This window comes from Carassius carassius, chromosome 28, assembly GCF_963082965.1.
Source record: "Carassius carassius chromosome 28, fCarCar2.1, whole genome shotgun sequence".
Taxonomy (NCBI): Eukaryota; Metazoa; Chordata; class Actinopteri; order Cypriniformes; family Cyprinidae; genus Carassius; species Carassius carassius.
The window spans coordinates 1,914,410-1,939,344 of record NC_081782.1 but is presented as its reverse complement, the minus strand read 5'-3'; the positions used below and the strand labels follow the sequence as shown (position 1 = coordinate 1,939,344).

Genomic DNA, 24,935 nt, shown 5'->3' with positions numbered 1-24,935 from the left:
CATACATAATTTTGCTCTGACTCTAGATTAAAACGAGGCAATGGATAATTTTAAACTATTAAATTCAGAAATGCCTGCTGGGTAAAAATAAAAATAAAATTCACATCCTGTTTTGATGGTGTGATAAGGTCAAACTCAATCACTGTGTCAAATGATACACACTCACGAGCTAAACACATTAAACATCTTAAACTGGGTTACGTCCTCAGAGGTCTGTGGGTGTTATCTGAACTCAGGCTCATTATGAAACAGCAATCATCTATGAATACATGATTTTACCAGGTGCGGTTATTTATTCAATGCTATTTATGGTTACATTGTTTATTTAAAAAAAGCACATCCTCATTCATGAATTTGATTGGATTAGCATCTGCATGAACAGCACAATGCCTCTAATAAGGAGAGACGAACGGTCTCGTGTATCCCAAGCCTCGTTTACACAATATCACATGATGATCATCCGGCCAATCATGTGGGAGGAAGACGGATCCTCACCAGCTGCAAGTCATCAGTGAGTGACAGCTCAGAATGTAATACTAACAAACTGCACAGGATAAACTGTACTTAAAAAGAATTAGTTCACATAAAAAAAGAAGAAATGTAGCAATGCATCAGTGTCTGTCTCATCAATGGATGCTCTGCAGTGAATGGGTGCCGTCAGAATGAGAGTCCAAAAAGCTGATAAAAACATCACAATAATCCACACCACTCCAGTCCATCAGTGAACATCTGGAGAAAACAAAATCTGAAACAAATTAATTTGTCATTCTGACGGCACCCATTCCCTGCAGAGCATCCATTGCTGAGCAACTGATGCAATGCTACATTTCTCCAAATCTGATGAAGGTCAAGTCAAGTGCATTGCATTGTTGGTGCAGTGGATAAGACACATGCCATCGGTGTGAGCGACCCGGGTTCAAATCCACTGTGTGACACCAATGTGTCCCTGAGCAAGACACTTAACCCCTAGTTGCTCCAGAGGCGTGCAACCTCTGACATATATAGCAATTGTAAGTCGCTTTGGATAAAAGCGTCAGCTAAATGAGTAAATGTAATGCATTTCACAAATCCTAATTACAGTCAAGCTCAGATGAATCCACAAAGGATCCTCGCACACATAATCTCAGAGCTGTGGATCGTGTTGTAATCCTGTTTCATACTCAGAAGCGTTCAAAGCCCAGCAGACTACTGCATTCTGTCAGTCAAATTAAACACTCACAGTCCTCTCCTCACAAACAAAGACTGATAAAACAGATTATGATTGAAAAACCTGCAACTTTTTTAAAAGCAGCATGTGAAACTGTATGCAGTATGCAAATGTAGTATATCTATGTAAAAGAGCCGTGTGCAACACTCACAAGATCTCATATGTTCATCTTTAATTCAGTGAAAGTCCAATAAACACCTGTGAAATAAAAACACTAAATGCAAAAAATGGCAAACTTTAAATTACCTTGTTAAAATACATTTGCTAAAATACTAGTAAAAGATTTTCTAAAATTGTTTTAATTATCTAATCTAATTAAATTATTTTATTAATGATCACCTTTGAAATAAAACTGACAAATGCAAAATATATATATATTTTTTTCATTTTTAATTCAGTGTAAAACTGCATTAACTTTGGCAGACTGCTCAAACACTGAGTCAAGAAACTGATGTTAATCTGTAGCTGATGTTACACTGGAAGGTCACATGAAGTGCACTGCATTGTGGGACACAGTTTCTCACACTGCGTTCTCTGTTGCAAATGTCATATTTTGGCAAACACAGAACATCATCTGGGTATTTATATCATGCATACAGAAAAAGCGCACAGTATAGTCCTAGTATTATTTTCCAGATACTGTATAGCCGCAGTGATCTTCCTCCAGTGAGAAGTACTGTATTCTGCAGTGTGTGTGAGTGTGTTTCTACCCGACTTCTCCAGAGAAAAACACCATCCGTCTCTCTGCGGGCTGCTGGGAGTAAAAGAGCACTCAGACACCTGCTTAGTGTGTTTCTGTATTTATGGAGAGGAGCTCCGTCTCCATCCCTTGCATTTAATTGGGAAAGTCACCTCGCTCGGCCTGGAGTCTCCTGCAGCCTTCACTCTACTTTTGTAACGATTTGTATTGTAAAACGCGCTATACAAATAAACTTGAATCGTACAAATAAGATAAAATTTAAATACAAATAAGATAAAATATTTAAATGCTAAATAGAATAAATAAGATGTAAAATATTTGTAAATGTAAATAAAATGTAAAACAGAATAAAGAGGGAATGAAACAATCTAAATGAAATATAAAATAGTATAAAGATAAAATAACAAAAAATATAAATAAAATGCAAAAGAATAATTAAGGTATTTTATATTTTATTTATATGAACAATTGTTTTATAAGTAAATCAAAATAAAATGTAAAATATATGGAAATAAAAATGAGTTATTATAAAATGCTAAACCAAATAAATAAGATGATTAAATAATAAAAATAAAATAAGAGTTAATTTAAATAACGTAAAATAAGTGTAAATATAAAGAACATGTAAAGTAGAATGAATAAGAAATTAAATAAGAGTCAATATAAATGAAATATAAAATAGTTTAAAGATAATATAAGAATAAATATAAATAAAATGCAAAAGAATAATTAAGGTATTTTATATTTTGTTTATATTAACTACTATTTTAAAATAATAAATCTAAATAAAATTGAAATAGAAATAAAATAAAATAAGAATAAATATAAATAAAATGCAAAAGAATAATTAAGGTATTTCATATTTTATTTATATGAACTATTATTTATAAGAATAAATCTAAATAAGTGGAAATTGGAATAAAGATAAAATAAGAATAAATATAAATATAAATAAAATGTAAAAGAATGAAACAGAAATAGAACAAATAAGAGTTAACATAAAGTGTTAATATAAATAAGATGTAAAACGGTTGACATCATGAACACAGAAGATTATCATTGATCATCTTATTTCATAAATGATGTGACATTTGACAGGCACTTTATTACTGTGACACATGAAGGAGTTGGTCTGAACGAATCACATGCAATTAAACAGAAAGAAGACAGATTACAACCAAATAATCCATTCAAACGATGCTAATTTAATTAGTCTGCATTGAATACTTGATATTTATGAGGTTAAGAAATTTTACATGGCTAATTAATTTAGTTTTACATAATGCAACACGCAACTCGTTCGTCACACGCTGTGGGAATAAATGAGAGGAAGGAAGTGACTGTGAGGTGCCACTGGAAAACAGAATAAAACTACTAATTAATATTAGTTTCAAATATATCCTGAGTCTGCCTCAGGACTCTCTCTCTCACACACACACACACACACACACACACACACTTCAAAGCTCTGGGTTTGTGTGCATTTCCTGCTACATTTGACCACCTGAGCAAAACACACACTCCTGATGAGAACAAACGGACCAAACCTCGTCATCCTCATGCTCTGTTTGAGGTCTGAGAGCTGGCATTTTTAACTTTAAAACACTTTAACTTAGACATATTAAGAAGTTTTTGCAATCTTTAATCATGTACCTTAAAAAAAATTAAATGAGAAAAAAATTATACTGGTTTATAAAGATTATGAACCTATTAAAATAGAGAATGTAAAGATGGAAGTGACACTGAAAAAAACTCCTGCTCCCTTCAGAGGGTCGCTGGCACATATCAGACTCACACACACACACACACACACACACACACACACACACACACACACACACACACACACACACACACACACACACACACTCTGCCCATGTTTACAGGATGCTGATCATAGCAAGAAGCCACCTGCTCACTTTGTATCATGAAGAGGAAATAAAAATATGGACAAAGCCAAACAACATGTACAACATGACGTCTGTGTCTCAAAACCAAGCAAACATCCTTTTTAGGCATTTAATGGGCGTTTCACACTTTAAATGAAACCTGAGGTGTCAGATTTCAAGTGTCACACTGTATATTAAAACCCATGAATAACACACACACACACACACACACACACACAAACACACACAAACACACACACACAAACACACACACACACACACACACAAACACACACACACACAAACACACACACACACACACACACAAACACACACACACACACACACACAAACACAAACACACACACAAACACACACAGACAAACACACACACACACACACACACAAGCTTTCAAAAGTTGTTTTAAGAAATTATAATTTTATTCATCAGTGGTGCATTAAACTGATCAAAAGTGCCAATAAAGACTTTTATAATGTTTTGAATGATTTCTATTTCAAATTTCTTTTGAATTTTCTATTTGTCTGTGAATACTGAAAAATAAAATGCATCACAGTTTCCACAAAAATATTGGGTAGCACAACTGTTTTAATAATAATACTATATGTTTTTGAGCAGTAAATCATCATATTATTCTGATTTCTGAAGATCATGTGACACTGAAGACTGGAGGAATGATGCTGAAAATACAGCGGAGCATCACAGAAATACATTACACTTTAACACAGATTCACACAGAAAACAGTTATTTTAAATTGTAATAATATTTCACAATTTTCTACAATTTCTTTGGTCAAATAAATGCAGCCTTGATGAGCAGAAGAGACTTCTTTTAAACACTGAAAAATCTTACCAACCCTATACTGTTGAGCACTAGTGTATAGTTTGTATTTGCGCACACACACACTCGGTCAGTCTTGGGTAGCATTGCATGCAACATTAGGAACATGACTATGATGCCAAGAAATGTTGCTTAGGTAGGCAGCTACTTTTTATCAGCCAGTGAAGCAGGAAATGATGTCACACTGTAAGTAAAGGTCAGTTCCATAAAGTTCAGTCTGTAACTGCTCTGTACAATTCCACTTCAGCAAAAAACAGATTCAAAGATTATTCTTACACCTTTCCTTTAGTCAGCTAAAACAGGCAATGCTTCATCAGTCCCTCCCACACAGTTTTAAAAATACCCTCTGATCTGAGATCAGTTTAACTCCGTGTTTAACACAGTGACATTAAAGACTCACACGCTCCGTCCCAGTGTGACCCAATGAGATCACTTCATATCTCGACTGTGTCTGCAGAGAAATCTGATTAAATGGAGAGCAACTGGAGCTGAAATCTGCTGCTTCTCAGATGTTTCTCCCGAGAAAAAGATCAACCGATAATCGGTTTTACTAAAATAATTTTTCAATATTCAGTTTCAGATCAGTTTCGCAAGTAAGACTCATTCCCAGATTTACGCCCAACATTAAATACACTACGGTTTTCCTTTTATTATTAGCATAATAAACAACATTTAAGGAGGAAATTCGAACATTTACTTTTTAACAAAAACTAATATTTATTTTTTTAACAAATATATATTCTTTATAGTTTAATTATTTTATAAAGCAGATAAAGCAGACTTGACTTATACAATTAACAAATTGTTAATTGCTGCTTTCTTGTAGTTTCTTTTTTATATAAAACTGAAATATTGTTAATATGATTATTGATTTGTATAGTTAAACTTTTTTTTATAAAAATAATATTTATAGTTTAATAATTTTTAAGAAACTTCTTTCTTATAGTTCATTTTACAAAACTAAAATACTGTTAATATGATTGCTGCTTTTATAATGTAATCTTTTTTTATAAAACTGTAACATATTGTTAATATTACTGTTGCGTTTTTTTATTTGAATCTTTTTTATAAAACTGTAATAGTTAATATTGTTGCTTTTTATAGGTACACTTTTTTATAAAACTGTACGATATTATTAATAACGCTGCTGCTCTTGTTGGTTTTATTGTTGTGATACAAAATATAAAGTAAAAACTGTAATATCAGTTCTGCATATCGGTTATCGGACATTTTAACATACCGATAATCGGTATTGATACTGGTTATTAAAAAATCAGTCAAATCTCTCTTTGCAAAATATTTCAAAACTGCTCAGATACCAAATTCAGATTTGCTAAGAAACTTCGACCAACATTGTAAAGGTGTAGAACATCCTTTGAGTATCTTTATATCTTCTTAGTATCTCAATATGATCTCAAACATTTCTCTTTAAATGACGCTCACTTGCATGTTTTCTTAAACTCTTCCAATGAAAAAACTGCAGTGCATCTCCTGAGCTTTGAAGGATCAGCGTCTGAGCGTTGGTGTGATGTGAGCTCACTCCCGTTACCTGGCACCTCTTTGCTGCATTTGGCCGTTATCCCTGGGTGCTTGGCTGGGCAACAATATTGTGAGGATAAAAATAGCCTCTCTCACTCATGGCACGTTCATTTTCGCGCTAATAAGAAGCTTCCCTCGGCTATCAGAAGGAGTGAGATCTCCCGCTGGACGAGGGCCTTCCTGCAACTGACTCACGATCGCCTGGACCTCTGACAGCTAGTGATGAGAACGAGACTGACGATACACTGTAAAAGTGTGAAATATGAGCTCTTTTGGTTAGTCGATGTCTGCACAATCATTTTCTGTGCTCTCTCTGATTAGTCAGTGTGAAAAACATTTACTTCCCTAACGAGACGAGTGAAACAAAATGCAAAGAGTAAAAAATAGAAATACAAATAAAAACTAACTAAAACAGGATTTGCAGGGTTCCCACTCTTTTTCAGAGATCATTTTCCAGGACTTTTCCAGGACATTTCAAATTTCATGATGATGGGAATAAAATATAAGGATCACATATTTACAGCCTAAAGTAATATATTCCTCTCTCCTCTCTTAAAAAAAGCATACAATTTATGGCTATAACCCAACTATAAAATCAGAAATGCACCAAATACACACACACACACACACACACACACACACACACACACAGAGAGCTTCTGGAGGTAAACTCTACACTTTATTTTAATGAACAGAGCGCTTTCTCTTAAGTTAATTGTTTCAACCAGTTATCGGCCAATTCTTTAATGATCGACAAGAACATTTAAAAATAATAATTTTCCAGGACAACAAGATTTTTTCCAGGACAATTTATGTTTTCTCTCATTTTCCATGTGTTTTCCAGGACTGGAAAATTGGTCATTAATATTCCAGGGTTTCCAGGTTTTCCAGGACACGTGGGAACCCTGATTTGGTTGAAATCGAACCAGCCTTGGTTATGTCAGCACTAAAATAAAAAACTCAAATATTCCGATTTTTTTCCCCCTGTGGAATAATGTACGTTTAATCTGATCACATTTAAAATTAATATACAAAAGCAAAATTCCATTTTATTTTTTTACTTTAAACTTTTTTTTTTTTCCTAGATTTTATTTTATGCATAATTATTATTATTATTATTTGCTGATGTGATCCTATATTTTATTTTGTTTTAAAAGGTTTGGGGTCGGTAAGATGTATTATGTTTTTTTAAGTCTCCTCTGCACATCAAGGCCACATTTATTTGGTCAAAAATACTGTAAAAACTGAAATTTTGTGAAATACTATTACCATTTATAATAAGTGTTTTTTTTACTGCAATCTCTGTTAAAGTGTAATTTATTTCTGTGATGCGCAGCTGTATTTTCAGCATCATTCCTCCAGTCTTCAGTGTCACATGATCTTCAGAAATCATGAAAATATGATGATTTGCTGCTTGAGAAACATTTCTGATTATTATCAATGTTGAACACAGTTAATATTTTTGTGGACACTGTGATATATTTTATTTTTCAGGAATCTTTGATAAATAGAAAGTTCAAAAGAAAAGCATTTATTTGAAATAGAAATCTTTTGTAACATAATACATTTATTTACTGTCTTTTTATCAGTTTAATGCGTCTTTGCGGAATAAAAGTATTAATTTCTTAAAAATAAACCTCTGAACAGTATATTCCTATCATCCTATCTCCAAGACTCATCATGTATTAATAAATTCTGTAAAGTACACAAATAAATCTTAATAGCTGGTTGGTTGCAGTCGGTCAGCGTTTCTCATATCAAAGACTCTGCAAAGAGCCAATTAATGCTAAATCTGGATCTCAGGGTGGTTTATTTCTGGTTCAGACTAATGAAATACATCAGCACTTTCACTCTCAGGTGACCCCAGCCTAGCCCGAGGTCAGCAGAGGTCAAAGGTCGTGACCTTTCAGGAATATTGAGACAGAATTTAGAACTGAAGCTTTTAATACAAACCAGCGTAAAAAATGATTTCTGAAGTTGAAAATATAGATTATCGGAGTACATTTCATTTATTTTTCTTGAACTTCATGCTTAATTTAATGTTACATGGCATTTCTTTGTAATCATTCGGGCAATTTCTGAGTGAAAAAAGTTTCAAAGTCAATTTTTTTTGTGTAGTCTATTGAAAATCCCAAGTATGTTAGAGGGTTTCTTGAGTTCTTAGTAAGGTGCAATAAAGAATTAACGACTACACAGAAACATCTAGCATGCAATAAATGTTATTTATGAGGATCCATTAGAAGTTTTTGATAAAGACAGATATAGATGTGTAGCGCTAGATCTTCGGCTCTCAGCCACGCGTCAGGATTTCTAATAAGGCTGTAATGGCAGCGCTGGGGAAGATTATTACTTTTTTATTAAAGAGAATTGCTGCAGTATTAAGAAGCATGTGCTCCGCTTTGATTTCTAAGAAACGGCCGTGCAAAAGTTTCTGGCACAGATCTGGAAGGCAGCTGCTCAAACGTTTGCAGAATTAGCATTTTTATCTTATTTTAATCGCAGCAAAGTGCGGTCTTTGCTGAAACAGCTCATGTTGGGCGCTGGAAAGCTTGTTTTGCTGTGTGTTATGAATGCGCTCTGTTTGCTCTGCTGCAGTGTGTAATGAGAGTCGTCCCAGAGCTTTGATTAATGACTTTCATTTACCAAACTCCAATCGCAGTGGTAGACGCACTATAAAGCTGTCGAGTAGCAACAAGACAATATGCAAGAGCTGTGTTCCTGCAGACGCGAGACAGATGTACGTGTGCTTCTTCATGTCAATCAAAACTGTCCTTCACACAGAATTCACTGCAAACATGACTTCCTTACTCCAGATTTTAGTCATTTTCCAGCACAAATATATAAGCATTCTTAAATCAAGATACATTTACTTGAGAAGCAAAATTACTTTTGATGCATATTGTTTTCTGAAAACTTTGTGTAAAATCCTTTTTTACTTTTGAATTAAGTTTATTTTTCTGATCCCCATGACAGATTAAAAAAAATGTTTTGTTTCTTTTTTTAAACTCACAAAATTTAGAAAATTTTATTTCATAAAAAAAAAAAAAATCTTAGTCTTTTGTTATTATTAGGGATCAGGTTTTTTTGTCCTCGAGTCTGAGTCATTTGATTTTGAGTATCTGCCGATACCGAGTCCCGATCCGATACTTCTATAATACATAAAAAAAGAATAAAGAAGAGCGAAAAAACAGATCCAGGATCTTCAATAAATTACATTTTGAAATATATTCAAATATAAAACAGCTATTTTAAATAGGCTATTAAAAATATTTCAAAATCTTACTGTTTTGCTGTACTTTGGATCAAATAAATGCAGGCTTGGTGAATAGAAGGGACTTCTTAAAAAAAAAACCTTAACAAGCTTACTGTTCAAAAACTTCTGACTGGTAGTATAGGCAACTTTATTTTTTCTCTAATTTCTAGCTTTTAATTGGCTTAGAAATCTATAAATGCTGGATTATAATGATTTGTTTATATACTAAAACACTGTTTATCACATAATAATGCAGAATAGTTTCTATACTGTAATAAATACTATGTCAATCAGCACTGCATTGTTCATACTTTATTTATCACCTGCTGGAGATGACTTGAAGAACAATTTATTGTCGTGATCGTATATTAACATAAGTTTCTGTTTTCCTGTGAGCACCACAGCATAGCTGGACGCTTTTGTCCATATTATGAATATCCTGATATCAGCGCGAGAGCATGCTCCGGCTTCGAGTATGAATGAAACACTGCATGAGAGTTTAGCGCTCAGTGATGTTCATCTCGCTGTATCCTGGGTCCGAATGAAATATCAGGTCATGCTCAAACTATCATGTCTCTTTGAGTTTGAATCTATATTTATTCACACCAGCTCTTGAAAACAAAGTGATGTCATGCTGCACGCGTCACTGTTTCTGTGTGGAGTCAAAAGAGTCTAACTCTGTGCCACCGCATAACAAAAGATGTGTTAAAAATTAATGAGAATAGATATATATCCGAGTCCTGATCGGGAGGTAACGTCCGATTCCGATCGAGTCTGAAACCACGCGATCGGGCCTGATTTCCAATCACGTGATCGGATCTGGACATCCCTAGTTATTATTGTTGGGAATTAAAACAATATATATATGTATATATAAATATATATATATATTTTATTTTTTTTTGTAGAAATACACATGCTAACAGAGATAAATAAAAAAAATAAAAAATAAAATATCCAAAGCAAAATTTATCAATTTCATTTAATAAAAAAAATAAAAAAAACCTGAAAAAAGTGATTAAAAATAAATATACATATTCAACGAAAAACAAAAACTATTAAAAAGGACAAAAAATTATATCTTTATATATCAACATATTGATCAGAATATATAATATACACATTATTGTGTTTATATATATATATATATAAATTGTTAATTGTATGCTGTTAAATGTTGATATTAAATATGATGACATACTAATTCGGGTATATTATAGTTTATTAAAACTACAACTATACTTAAAATAAAATAAACGAACTGAAATAATTAAAAAAATGTAATATACAAAACATATATTTTATTTCAGGTAGTTGCCCAAGGGACATTTCTCATTTTAATTTAGTTTAACCTGCATGTAAAATAACTAAAAATAACATAACATAAAAGGAATAAATACATAAAATTGCTAAGGTAAAAACAAATGGCTTTCTACAGCTGTTAGGAGAGGTGGGGGTGTAGCTGCTATATTTAAAGATGTCTATCAATGCAAGCAAGTGTCATTTGGTCAGTACTTGTCTTTTGAATATCTAGGGATTGTGCTGAAAGGTGCTCCACACATTCTGTTTATTATTATTTACAGGCCTCCAAAATACTCTCCAGCCTTTGTTGAAGAGGTCACAGAAATGCTATCAATGATTTCCTCAGAGTTTGACTGTTTTGCTATTGCAGGGGATTTTAATATTCACATAGATAATTCAGAAAACAAAACTACAAAAGAAATGATAACGGTTCTAAACACTTTTGACTTGACTCAGCATGTGCATGGACCCACACACAAAGGTGGACACACTCTAGACTTAATCATCAGTAGGGGTCTAAACATTTCATCCATTGTTATTAAGGACATAGCACTATCTGATCACTTCTGTATTTTCTTTGATATTTTGATGTCTGCTACAACTGAATCTAGATCGGTCTCTGTCAGAAGGAGATGCATTAACGAGAACACAAGTGTACTATTTATGGAAGCTATATCTTTAACACCAAGCATTTCTGCAGACTCTGTTGATACTCTCCTTAATTCATTCAACTCAAAAGTTAAGAATGTTATTGATGATATTGCTCCAATAATAATCAGAAAGAAAACAAACAGACAGAAATCAGTTTGGAGAAGATCAACAGCAGTTCAGACTATGAAAAGACAATGCAGAAAAGCAGAGCGGATGTGGCGGAAGACAAAACTTGAAATTCACTATAGCATCTACAAAGACAGCCTTCATGCTTTTAATGTGAAACTAGCCACAGCTAGACAGAATTTCATCTCAAGCCTTATAAACAGTAACTTAAATAACACCCGTACTCTTTTTGCCACTGTTGAGAGACTGACAAACCCCCCAAGTCAGATTCCCAGTGAAATGCTCTCAGACAGCAAATGCAATGAGTTTGCATCCTTCTTTTCTGAGAAGATCATCAATATCAGGAAGGCGATTAGCACATCCTCAAGTAATGCAGACGTCAGACAGATTAGGCCACAATATCAAAAAGATACTATGTCTATTTTTGAAGCAATTGATAGCAAAATTCTGGAAGACAGTGCAGCACCTAAAATCGTCAACCTGCTATCTTGACACACTTCCCACATCTTTTTTCAAAAGTGTGCTTAACTGCTTAGAAGCAGATCTTTTAGAAGTGGTGAACGCCTCACTTCTTTCTGGGACATTTCCAAACTCCTTAAAAAATGCAGTTGTTAAGCCCCTCCTGAAAAAGAGCAATCTTGATAACACCATTTTAAGCAATTTTAGACCAATATCTAATCTTCCTTTTATAGGTAAAATTATAGAAAAGGTAGTTTTTAATCAGCTGAACAAATACTTAAACCCAAATGGATACCTGGACAATTTTCAGTCTGGTTTTCGACCTCATCACAGCACAGAGACAGCACTCATTAAGATAATAAATGATATTTGCTTAAATTGTGACTCTGGCAAAATATCGGTGCTAGTATTGCTAGATCTCAGTGCTGCGTTTGACACTGTCGATCATAACATACTACTAGAGAGACTGGAAAACTGGCTCGGGCTTTCTGGGATGGTACTCAAATGGTTCAGGTCATACTTAGAAGGGAGAGGTTATTATGTGAGTCTAGGAGAGCATAAGTCTAAGTGGACGTCCATGACATGCGGAGTCCCACAAGGGTCAATTCTTGCACCGCTCTTGTTTAGCCTGTATATGCTTCCCCTAAGTCAAATAATGAGAAAGAACCAAATTGCCTATCACAGCTATGCTGATGATACCCAGATTTACCTAGCCTTATCTCCAAATGACTACAGCCCAATTGACTCCCTCTGCCAATGCATTGATGAAATTAATAGTTGGATGTGCCAGAACTTTCTTCAGTTAAACAAGGAAAAAACTGAAGTCTGAAAACTGATTGCATTTGGAAACAAAGATGAAGTGTTCAAGGTGAATGCATACCTAGACTCTAGGGGTCAAACAACTAATAATCAAGTCAGGAATCTTGGTGTGATTCTGGAGACAGACCTTAGTTTCAGTAGTCATGTCAAAGCAGTAACTAAATCAGCATACTATCATTTAAAAAACATTGCAAGAATTAGATCTTTTGTTTCCAGCCAAGACTTGGAGAAACTTGTCCATGCCTTCATCACCAGCAGGGTGGACTATTGTAATGGGCTCCTCACCGGCCTTCCCAAAAAGACCATTAGACAGCTGCAGCTCATCCAGAACGCTGCTGCCAGGATTGATTTTAAAGTACTTTTACTTGTATATAAGTCACTAAATGACCTAGGACCGAAATATATTGCAGATATGCTCACTAAATATAAACCTAACAGAGCACTCAGATCATGACTGCAATCAGCTGATTGCAATATATATTTTCACTGTTTTTTTTTTATTTAATTTTATGTAAAATCATTTTCTTACTGTTTTAAATTCATTTTAAATAAGTACAGTTTTAATAATTTTAAAAGTTTTAAAATTGCTTATTTTATTCTTGTTATTATTTTTCTTCATTACTATTTTACTTTCTTTTATGTAAAGCACTTTGAATTACCATTGTGTACGAAATGTGCTATATAAATAAACTTGCCTTGCCTTGCCTTGCCTTACAGCGGACATTCAAACTAATGTTTTATTGTGAATATGAGACTGAGCTGAAGAATAAATGCTATAATCAAACTACTTCTCATATTACTCTACACATAATACACAATTTAAAAAAATGACAAAAGCACACACACAAAAATAAAAAATACCAAAAGTTTACATTTACTAAGAAATTCAAATGAAATCCGTTCCAAACTACTGCAAGGAACATTTAAATATCACAGTGTCTTGGTGAATAAGCCTTAATATTATGTCCATTCTTCACACACACATAACAAATGTTTTACTAATGAAGAACACACATGCTATAAATTGACTTCTGTTGAAATTGACTAAAAATCTGTCTGAAGTCGGCTGGGCCAAACGTGACCGGTCTCCGGCTGTCGAGCTCCTGTGAGCTGGATGAAGATCAATAAGTGACAGAAGAGGAGAAGGACTGGAATATAAAGAGACCATCGATCCACAAGAGTCACAGCAGGCTTTCAGAGCCATGAGAGATAGACGAGTTTCATCCAGAACCCGACAAACTCCTCTGAAAACCTCACAGATACTGTATGAGCTTTGCACTATAACAAAATAAATATACATATATATTCAATAAAATATGCTCATATAGTGTTTGTTTAGTATCACTGAGATAAAGCTTTTATTAAGTATTTGAATAGGTTTTTAATATCTATTTATCTTTTAGTACATTTAATTATTTTTGTGTTTTAGTAATTTTAGTATTATATATATATATATATATATATATATATATATATATATATATATATATATATATATATTAGTGTTATATATTAGTATATTAGTGTTGTCACGGTACCAAAATTTCAGTATTCTGTACCGATACCAGTGAAAATCCACGGTTCTCTGTACCAATTTCGGTACCAAAGCAAAACACAAAAATATGCTAATTAAAAATAAAAAAAACTTTTTAGCACTAAAAATAAAACCGATGCCATTCTTTATACTTATTTACAACTGTGTTTAAAGTTTTTCTACAAGTTATATAATTATGAAAAACAGTAAACAAGTTTCACCCAAATTTAATCTGTCTTTTAATTTACGAAATTTAAACACATTTTATTTTTGGTAAATAAAGGGGATTTGCTATTAAAATTAAAACATGGAAGAAATATTGTGATTTATTTCTTTAAAAAATAAAGTTTTATCATTTTTTTCAACAGTAGTAGCACTATCACATACATTTTAGTAATTAATCGTAATATTTCTAGCACAATGCCTTTATGTAAAAATTAACTTTTAGGCCTAATGAATGCATATTTGTCATTTTAACTGAACTTAAGACTGGTGGTGATGCTTAAAGGGGGGGTGAAATGCTCATTTTCACTCAATCTCCTGTTAATCTGGAGTACCTATAGAGTAGTACTGTATCCTTCATATCTCCAAAAATTCTTTAGTTTTATTATATTCATAAGAGAAAGATAGTCTGGACCGTTTTTTTTCCGGAAAAACACGAGCGGCTGGAGGCGTGACGTGTGGGCGGAGCTAAAGAATCACGAGCGCGAGTAGGCTTTTGCGTTGAGAGTGTCTGGAAGCTGTGAAATTACCGTGAGAAAAAAACATCATCCAAAACAAACCATGGCTGACAGTCAGATTCAGCATTTTATTTATGATCCAGAATCAGATCACGAGGCTGAAACTGAACGAGAGCAGCAGCAGCAACGACTACAGCAGGACGTCTCTATGTGGTATGTATTGAAACTGTATATATTTGCTTAGCGGTTTTGGAAAATGACTAAGTTCCACTTTATGTCGTCTTTTTTTTTTTTTCTTTCTTTAACGGTGTACATATGGGAAGTGCAGTTTGATGCCAACATCGCATGTTGTTTACTTGATGTGCTTACGCGCCGATAGTTAACAACACAGAGATATTTTAAGCAGTTTTACTCACCGCCTGCGGTTCCAACACACGATCGTGACCCTTTCTCGTTGGGACATCATCCTTAAGAAATAAACGATATGCAAATCCGGCTTCAAACTGGGCCTTGTTTGTAAAACAAGCATCTTCGAAATGCAGGGAACAAACAAAAACACTTGCACAACTCCGTTGATGCTCTGTAAAAATAAACTCCATCCACTGGTCCCTTAATGCTGTTTTTTTTTTTTTTTGGTAATCTGTGCAGGGTTGTTTTGCCCTGGCAACCAAAAACACACTTCTTTGGTGACATTTCGCTCTCTCGCTCTGGTCAGTGAATGTCTCTGCTCTGCTCTACGGGAGCGCACGCTCTTCCGGGAGAAGTGCCCTTAGGACCCATATAAGGAAATTCCGCTCCATCTAACGTCACACAGACCCATACTCGAAAAAAACTTTCCGAAACTTGTGACAAACCGGAAGGAGTATTTTTGGAACAAAAATACTCCTTCAAACGTACAACTTAATTTTTGAAACTTTGTCCATGTTTAGCATGGAAATCCAACTCTTTAACAGTGTAAAAAACTCAGTATGCATGAAATAGCATTTCACCCCCCCTTTAAGATATTTTTGGTCATTGAGGGTTTCTGTAAAAAAATAGTAATAGATCATATTAATTATTATTAAAAGATAATACTACTACTAATTCTACTATCATACTAATGTATATACAATGCACTATGAACTAATGAGCTGCTGGGTTCATGAATATTAATCACGTTGTCTGCGTTCGGTCAAAATGATTTGCTGAAATCAAAACAGGGACAGTAAGAGATCAGTGCCAGCCAATGAAATTGCCATTTGCGCATTAGCTCCGCCCACTACCGGAGAAACCGGTATGTCTTCTGCTTGTTCGAAAATAAATATAAATAATTGTATATGAACTCCATTATTTGATAACCTAACCCTAACGGATTCATATTTCAAACAACTTTTGCGGTTTAACATTAACAGATACTGGTCCATATGGAGATTTTAATTTATGCTAACTTTGACAAATTCCATGACTGTCCATATTAAAATGTAAGTTTCATTTTCATGACTGGATTTTGAGATTCCGTCCTCGTTTTCTGCTTCGCGGAAATCATAGCGCTGAACCGGGTTTGAACGGGACCTCGGTACTACCGGTACTTAAAGAAACCTGGTACCATCACATAAATTTTTTTTTAGTACCGACTTAGTACCGAAGTACCGGGTCTTTTGACAACACTAATATATATATTGTGACTCTGACCTCTATTACTACGCTCTCTATTCCAGTTGGTCTCTGGAACTGCCAGTCTGCAGTTAACAAAGCAGACTTCATTTCTTCTATTGCTGCTCATTCTGGTCTCAACCTCATGGCACTGACAGAGACTTGGATCAAACCTGAAGATACTGCCACCCCTGCAGCCCTCTCCACTAATTTCACTTGTTCCCACACTCCTCGTACCACTGGGAGGGGTGGAGGGACGGGTCTCCTTGTATCAAAAGAATGGAAATTTAATCTTCAGCCATCACCTACAGGTACTGGTTCATTTGAATCACATGCCATTACTGTAACCCACCCTGTTAAAATCCACTTTGTGGTCATTTATCGTCCCCCAGGTCAACTGGGAAACTTCTTGGAGGGGTTGGATGTGCTGCTTTCAAACTTTCCTGAAGATGGTACTCCTCTGGTACTGCTTGGTGACTTCAACATCCACCTAGATAAACCCCAGGCTGCTGACTTCAAAACTCTGCTCACCTCATTTGATCTCAAGCTAGTGTCTACTACAGCGACTCACAAATCAGGCAACCAACTGGACCTCATCTACACGCGCTGTTGCTCTGTGGACAACTCTTCAGTTGCTCCACTGCACACCTCAGACCACTTCCTCATTACTGCTAACCTAGCACTTACTCCTGAAGTGCCTCACACTCCAACGCAGGTCACCTTTCGACGGAACCTACGCTCACTCTCTCCATCTCGCCTATCTTCTGTGGTTTCATCTTCACTTCCTGCACTCTCTCAGTTCTCTGCTCTGGACACGAACAGCGCTACGGACACTCTTTGCTCCACTTTAACATCTTGCTTGGACAACTTTTGCCCACTGTTGTCTAGACCAGCACGCACAGCCCCATCTGCCCCCTGGCTGTCTGAGGTTCTCCGTGAACATCGCTCCAAACTCAGGGCTGCAGAGAGGAAATGGCAGAAATCAAGAAACTCTACAGACCTCAGTGTGTATCAGTCTCTCCTCTCTTCCTTCTCTGCAAATGTCTTCACGGCTAAAACATCCTACTACCACAACAAAATTAACAGCTGTTGTGATGCTCGGACACTCTTCAAGACTTTCTCTTCTCTTCTTAATCCGCCGCCACCACCTCCTCCATCGACTCTTACAGCGGACGACTTTGCAGTTTTCTTCACAAATAAGACGAGAACCATCAATGACCAATTCTCCACACCGCAGACTGAGGATAACTTCACAATGACTGATGCACACTCTTTCTCCTCCTCCCCACTCTCAGAGATGGACGTCTCCAAACTTCTCCTGTCCAATCATCCTACTACTTGTCCACTTGATCCGATCCCCACTCACCTCCTTCAAGCGATCTCTTCTGCAGTCATACCTTCGCTTACTCACGTTATCAACTCCTCTCTTCACTCTGAAACATTTCCCTCAGCATTCAAGCAGGCTCGGGTAAGCCCACTGCTCAAGAAACCATCTCTAAATCCAGCGCTTCTTGAAAACTACAGACCGGTATCCATTCTTCCATTCATTGCAAAGACACTTGAGCGAGCTGTGTTCAACCAGCTTTCTATGTTCCTTGTACAGAACAACCTCCTGGACAGCAAACAATCTGGCTTCAAAAGTGGCCATTCAACTGAGACTGCTCTGCTCTCGGTTACTGAAGCCCTGCGACTAGCAAGAGCAGCTTCAAAATCCTCGGTACTCATCTTACTGGACCTTTCTGCTGCTTTTGACACTGTTAATCACCAGATTCTCCTGTCCACCCTCAGAAAGATGGGCATCTCTGGAATAGCAATCCTGTGGGTTAAGTCCTACCTCTCTGACAGATCCTTCAGTGTGTCTTGGAGGGGTGATGTTTCAAAGTCACACCACCTTGCTACTGGGGTTCCTCAAGGCTCAGTACTTGGACCACTTCTCTTCTCCATCTACATGACATCATTAGGATCTGTCATTCAGAATCATGGCTTTTCTTATCACTGCTATGCTGATGACACCCAACTCTACCTCTCATTCCAGCCAGATGACCCGACAGTAGCTGCTCGCATTTCAGCCTGTCTGAGTGACATCTCTAGCTGGATGAATGACCATCACCTTCAGCTTAACCTTACGAAGACAGAACTCCTGGTGATTCCAGCTAACCCATTGCTTAATCACAACTTCTCTATACAGCTGGGCTCATCAACCATTACTCCTTCGAGGACAGCTAGAAACCTAGGAGTTGTGATGGATCATCAGTTAAGCTTCACAGACCACATTGCTACAACTACCCGGTCCTGCAGGTTTGCCTTATACAACATTAGGAAGATTAGACCCTTCCTGTCAGAGCAAGCAACCCAACTTCTTGTCCAAGCTCTCGTTCTCTCCAGACTGGACTATTGTAATGCTCTCCTGGCGGGCCTTCCTGCATGTACTGTCAAGCCTCTGCAATTGATCCAGAATGCAGCAGCGAGGGTTGTCTTCAATGAGCCAAAAAAAGCTCACGTTACTCCTCTCCTCATCAGGTTACACTGGCTACTAGTAGCTGCTCGCATCAAATTCAAGGTACTGATGCTAGCCTACAAGACGACCACTGGCACGGCACCAACTTACCTAAACTCATTGGTTAAATCTTATGTGCCCTCCAGAAGTTTGCGCTCTGCAAGTGAACGACGCCTTGTGGTTCCATCCCAAAGAAGTTCAAAATCACTCTCACGGACCTTTTCCTGGACTGTGCCCAGCTGGTGGAATGACCTCCCAATCTCAATTCGCACAGCTGAGTCTTTACTCATTTTCAAGAAACATCTAAAGACTCATCTTTTTCGCCAGCACTTAACCAACTAACACTAGCACTTTTCCTTTTTTTGTCTTTTAATTTTATATAAAAAAAAAACCTACCTATGCGTTTTATACTAGACTAACTGAGACTTGTCATGGCACTTGTATACTGTTGTTGTTCTCTTGTTGACCTGACTGCTTCTATTGTTCTCATTTGTAAATCGCTTCGGATAAAAGCGTCTGCTAAATTATTAAATGTAAATGTTATATTAGTTATGAACAAATACAAAGATGTAACTTTTTATATGGAACTCTATAACTCTTTATATTGAGTGTGTTTTTACTCAATTGGTTCTCTATAGGGCTTATGTTTTTTGGAACAAAGCAGGAATTACGGTCTGTCTGAAATGGGCTCGTGAAGGAATATTGTAACGGGGCTCAATTACATTAAGCATGTTCTTAAAACCTAGGCGCTCGCTCACTCAGTACGCGCTGAAGGCTTGTTGCAAAATGGCTAATGCGTTTAACAGACCAGAAATAAAAGATCCTCCAATAACCAACAGGTCTGGTGTTTGGGTGCACTTTGGATTCCCTGTAAGCTATAATGGTGATGATAGAATGAATGGTAAATAGTAAGGTCTCATATCCGCGGCTATAACGTAAATGTAGCCTACCAATCGCAGTGGAGGTCTTTTGCCCTGTTTGAATCCGTTGGAAATGTCTGTCTAAGTGCAGCTGGGATAGTTTGTTGCGTGTATGTTTCTCCTTTTTTCCGTCTTTTCCCAGATACTGACACACTAAGGTGATGTCGGCATAAATGAGTTGACATGTTTCAAGTATTCCCGCTGATATCGTTGTTTTTTTATCCACCACTCTCTTGCCATCACCATTTTAGCTTACAGGGAATCCAAAGTGCACCCAAACACCAGACCTGTTGGTTATTGGAGGATCTTCTATTTCTGCTCTGTTAAAGGCATTGGCCATTTTGCAACGAGCCTTCAGCGCGTACTGAGTGAGCGAGCGCCTGACTGAGTAGCCTAACATAAACATATAAGTTGGTGTTTTTTTCTTCTTCGGGGGTGTCAGGGGCGTTGCCTGTTACGTCGTTTGGGTTATTGGGCTACCTTGTTGAACGTATATCATTATATTTCACAATTTTTTTTATTTTCCAAATATAATTAATTAGTCCAACGAACCGGTCGGTCCATAATGCGTACCGCGTACCGAACCGAAAGCCTCGTACCGAACGGTTCAATACGAATACGCGTATCGTTACACCCCTAATATATATATATATATATATATATATTTATAATTTATTTGTGTGTGTGTGGTATTTTAGCAGTTTTGGAGCTAATTTAATTTTAAATTGTTAGTAATTTTAAAGTTTTAGTAATTTTGTTCTGTGTTTTGTCTTTTTTTTTGAGTATATAGTCAATATTTAATTTTATTTGTAGTTATTTTAGTATATCAAACGAAACTAAATTAAAATGAGAAATGTTCCCTTTTTATATTTGTTGTCAGATTCCTTTTATTTTATTATTTTTATTAATAAATAAAAATATATATTTTTTATATTTAAATTTATTATAACATTTTATGGTTTAAGTTGCCCCTAATATTATTTATGTCAGCATACAGAATATTAACATCTAATTATTAACACACATATATTTCATGTCAATATAATATAATATGATATTAAATATATGTATTTACATATAAAACAGTGACTTTTCTGCATGTTACATCATTATGCCATTATTGAATCAGTAACTAATTTGATTCATTCATATATACTGATAGATTCATTTACAAACTTTACGTTACAAAAGAGTTATTGAATAATTAATTCTACCAATTCGCTCAAACACATGGATTTATTCTGTTATTATTAGTCTTAAGTCTCAGGGGTGTATTTGTAGCGATAGCCAAAAAAATCATTATATGGGTCAAAATTATTGATTTTTCTTTTATGCCAAAAATCATCAGGATATTAAGATAAAATCAAGTTCCATGAAGATATTTTGTAAATTACCTACTGTAAATATATCAAAACTTGATTCTTGATTAGTAATATGCTTTGTTAAGAACTTAATTTGAACAACTTTAAAGATGATTCTATCAGTGTTTTGATTTTTTTGCACACTCAGATTCCAGATTTCAAAATAGTTGTATCTCTATTTTCATCAAAACGAATTTGATCACATATGCAAACATACATTAAATATGAAACTTAAGACCGAGCAAAGATACAATACTTTTTGAATCCTGATTCAATACAGAGTCAAGCTTTTTCTGATATGAATTCTATGTTTCTGATATGTTTGCTCTCTTGAGGTCCGATCTCTAAACGCTCTTGACGGCATTCATAACCCCAGCGACAGAACATAACCCCTCGGATCATTAGGCCCAGAACGCTCATTACACGAGATTCAGACGTTATGAATGAGGATGAAATCTGAAAATCATTACCACTGATTCATACTGATACAATCAGAGAGATAAGCTCCAGGAAAATGAGCTTGCCTTATTCAGTTTCTGTGAAAAATATTCCATGATTTATATTCCAATAGACCTCCCTCATAAATATTCATGAGAAATAATGCCTGGGAAAACTGTTCAGGAGTTTGCGGAGCTCCTTACATGATATTGTATTCGAAATAAACGACCAAAGCACAGATTTAATAAAAAATTACTCACTGCCAGAGTTACAGGCAAATAACGTCCTCCGTTCTAACAGAGAAAGATATAAGTAGAAGAATATATGAGTGCTTAAAGACACAACAATCAGAAAATTATCTGAATATTAAAGTGCATTATCTTAAACAACTAATGTGATTTCTTTGTTTGCACAGATTCACTTGTTCTAGAGCAAAGAGAGCTAGGGTTCTGTGGAAAAGCTTTCAAATAAATAAATAAATAATAAAAGTTAGCTTAAATGAACAACTGAATAAAAAAAAAAATTAAAATAAGTTAATAAAAATCAAATATAAATAAATACATTTTCATTCATGGTACATTTTAGGGATGGGCGTTTTCGGCAAATATCACATTCGAATATTTGAGCTCACAAAAAACGAATATTCGAATATTTGTTTATTTAAATTAAGTTTAATGAGACAGACGTTATTTTTCAGCAACATTTATTGTTTCCGTCATTTTGAACAAGCTTACACACAATAAGCTTGAACATTACACATCGTGTTTTGTAGCTGAAAACCTTTAATAATGGGTGCAAACAAACAAAAGTACAGATTAAAAGCAAAAAATAAAAATAAAAATAAAAAAAGTGAACGAAGAAAAAATGTAAAGCAGCCTGCAGCAATTAGGGTATTGTAGACCGTAGCCTACACTTAACTTTGAAACTTTGAAACTGTCAGCAAATCTTTTTTGCTTTTTTTTATTGTTTTACATGTTCTTGTTAAACACGGGGATGTAAACATGATCGGGGAAAGTCGGCTCCTTAGTCTGTTAACAATAAGGCCGGCCGAGGAGAAAACGCGCTCTGACGCCACAGACGTTGGCGGGACTCACAAATAACGGTGTGCTAAGCGAATAAGTTTTGTGAAACGCTTTGTGTTTTCGTTTCACCACTGAATGGGATCCTCATCTGGTGGAATACATGGCTCCAGCAAGAACTGTTCCCACTCGTCTCGGCTGGACTCTCTGTGATCATCGCTGAAGAACTGGCTCAGCCTTTTCCGACGAGTGAGCATTGCATCCTCTTCATCGTTGGTGGCGGCAGCTGCATCCGCAACACTCGCATCAAGGAAAATGTTCTGATAATGTTCAAAAAAGTTTTTTTTTCTTACTTCTCTCATGTTTTCATCGAGAAACCTGAGATGTTTGTGGCGAGGGTCTAAGGCAGACACGAGAAGAAGAGTTTTCACTGCATTCTCCAAGTTAGCGGTGTTTATTCGTCGCTTGAGATATGCCGCAACACAATGTTTTTGAATTCGGTCACTTTCTGTGATTCTCCACGGCATATTTGAAGTACTGTAGAAGACCGCAGTTCTTAGGGGCCGTTCACATATCGCGTCTTTTGCACGCTCAAGTTCGTTATTTCCAATGTAGGCGAGCGGTATGCGCGCTCATAATGGAAGCGACACGTGCGCATCGAGTTAAAAACATCTCAACTTTTCAGAGAGCCCCAAGCGCACCGCAGGTCATGTGACAAGAACTAACCATTCAGCTTCATCCTTTCCCGTAACAACGTTGAAAGCTCAGCCAAGATGAAGGACCAGCTGATCATAGCTGTATATGAATTGCCATTTTGAAATAAATTTAGGAGCAGAGCTACTGAAAGCGATTTTTTTGTGCTGCAAATCCATTTATCCTTTGCTGAAATTTGACGCCCCAGGAGCGCTTCTGCCCGAGCGCTTTGGAAAGAAGGAGAAAGCGGCGCGCCTAGTGTTTTCCACGTGTTTTTAGGCGCGATATCAATTCATTCATGAATTCTTTTTTGCTTGCATACATCTTCAAATATGCCGTGGAGAATCACAGAAAGTGACCAAATTAGGTTTTATTGTGAACTTTTTTTTTTTTTTTGCGAAATTCGAATATCATTTTTATTTATCGAATAATTAGAGCAGAACGAATATTCGAATGTTCTACTATCTGTGCACACCCCTAATACATTTTAGTTCATCTAACGTTCCTAAAGTTTTTCAAATGTTGCTACAAATTTTAGAACATTCTGAGAATTTAAAAGTAACATTTCCAAAATGTTGCTGAATTGAATGTTCCTTTAAAGGGTAACTAAACCCATGGTCAGAGCCTGACTCCACCTACTGGCAATATTTGAAAAATGTTGAAAAGTGGGCAGAGCACAGCGGAGATAGAGGAGATGAACTGAAGGCGTGGCTGAGTGCGTGGGGCGTGAACCTGAGACCCGCAGTGACGGATTGATTGACAGCTGCTGTCAGAGTCGCTAAAATGGAGAGTGACTGTAGTGACACAAGTAGCTTTGCAACAGAGCGTTCATTTGGGGTAGAGGACTTTTCTCCCCCACCTTCACCTGAAGTGGAGGATGTCGAGGTGTGGTCTGAGCCATATTAATTCGAACCGCTGGCTCAAACCGCGGTCTTGACTCCCGCACCGCGTCGCTTTTCAGCGCGAGCTGTGTGGAGAAGTCCATTTTCACCTCCATTGCGTTGGAGAAGCAATCCCGCGTAAAATGGACACTCCAGCTCTAGGGGGGAACTCGCGGTCTTCCAGGCCAAGTGCATGCAACCACTGGTGCCTAATTTTAAAGTCTGCTGGAAAACTATGCAGTCCAGCAGTGCTGTCGCAACCAGCAACACTACACCTACGTACCATCCTGACCACTGTACTAAATACAGATATATATACGCCAACTTGAAGCTATCCTAACTGATGCAATACTATGCTACTAACTATGCTTCTAACAATACTAACGTTACACTAACAACTATGCTAATTAACTACATAGGCTACACAAAATAATCTAAATAACTATATAAATGCTATGCTAAATAGATGCTATAA

At 36.1% G+C, this 24,935-nt stretch overlaps 1 protein-coding gene across 1 annotated transcript in view; it reads right to left on the bottom strand.

Annotated features, from left to right (window-relative positions):
* LOC132107675 (immunoglobulin superfamily member 11-like) overlaps window positions 1–24,935 on the bottom strand; it is a 103,580-nt gene that overhangs the window by 13,432 nt on the left and 65,213 nt on the right. The window lies entirely within an intron of this gene.